This window comes from Polyodon spathula, chromosome 9 (genome assembly GCF_017654505.1).
Source record: "Polyodon spathula isolate WHYD16114869_AA chromosome 9, ASM1765450v1, whole genome shotgun sequence".
In the NCBI taxonomy this organism is placed as follows: Eukaryota; Metazoa; Chordata; class Actinopteri; order Acipenseriformes; family Polyodontidae; genus Polyodon; species Polyodon spathula.
In genome coordinates, this window is record NC_054542.1 from 3445066 (window position 1) to 3446449 (window position 1384).

Below are 1384 nucleotides of genomic sequence, written 5' to 3' on the forward strand. Positions count from 1 at the left end.
TCCAAACATTGTGTAGCATCTCTTGTGTAGAGATTTATATTTCAATCATCCCACTGGGGACTGGATAGCAATATTGTAATCTGCTAGTGACATAAAATTAGGATAGAGTTATAGGGTAGCATGTTTAGGTTTATGCATAGATGCTCGTAGAATCGTGGTTGTTCCTGGAGCAGTGGTTCTATAAACACCATTCTTACAGATGATACTGAACAATGGAGGGTTTTATAGCAATATTAAACCAAACAGTCATAAACAGAACCATTTTGGATCTAAGACCATTTATTTTGTTTGTATTTGACTATAAAAAACCCAAACACCATGCTGGTCTGTTGACTGACGAAATGGTTAAGCTTTTACATAAAGCCCTCAGAGTGAATCCTGAGCTTGACTCTCATTTCGCTTAATCATCTGTCTCTGCCATGTGCTCTGATGTGGGTTGGCATCTTGTCCTAAGGGAAGAAGAAGCTCTGATTGGTTAAAAAAAACAAAACAAAACAAACAAAAAAACACCATTAGAGCTGAATTTAGCTGTCCTAGACTTTAGTGTTCATGCTTTGGAGGGTGCAGTTTGCAGAGTATGAAGAACATTCAATGTCACCACAGATTTATTCCTGCAACAGGGGGGTTTGCTAAGTGTGTGGATCATCACTGAACAATACTGAGGCAGACACAGAGCATTGGGTGTTGACATGCCAGGCAGGCACACAGATTTAATCAACACAACTTGCTGCCACTAGGATACCAGCAATGGTAGCTCTAGTGTCACATTTAATAAAGAAAAGAAAACAAAACAAACTGAAGCTAAAAATAAAAGTTTGCCCACAAATGGTGAGTGCTAGTCTCACTAAAAGACTCTCTACTCTACTCTCTACTCTACACAAGCCCTCTCTATACACTGTTTGGGATCAACCTCCCCTAAACTAACATACTTCAGGGCTCCCGGAGTCCCGGCATCCTCACAGCGACTCCTGCCTCTTCACAAGGCCTCGGCTGGGCAATGTCTTCATGAGCTGTCTTGCAGCTAAAGAGTTCCTTAATAGCTAATCCTGCAGAGCGGACGCTCTCCTGGGATGTGATTGTATGCAGGGCTAAATGCTCCTAGGGTTAGTGCTGGCTCCATAGCTTCAGCTCCCATGTTTATACAAGTCTGCAACACAACACAAAACAAAACAAAACACAGCAATCCTTTTTAAAAAGAATAGTACTTATTACAGTATTTTATTCAAACAGACTGTGAAAATGTCTGTGGATCTGTTATATTTACAAAGCTCTTATGTTAGCCTGTTTGCTTAGCTGAAACAATACAAATAAAATATTTATTTAACTAGTATAGTAACTCAGAGAATAACTTAGCTATTCGTAAAGTTTGGATATTATATATTAT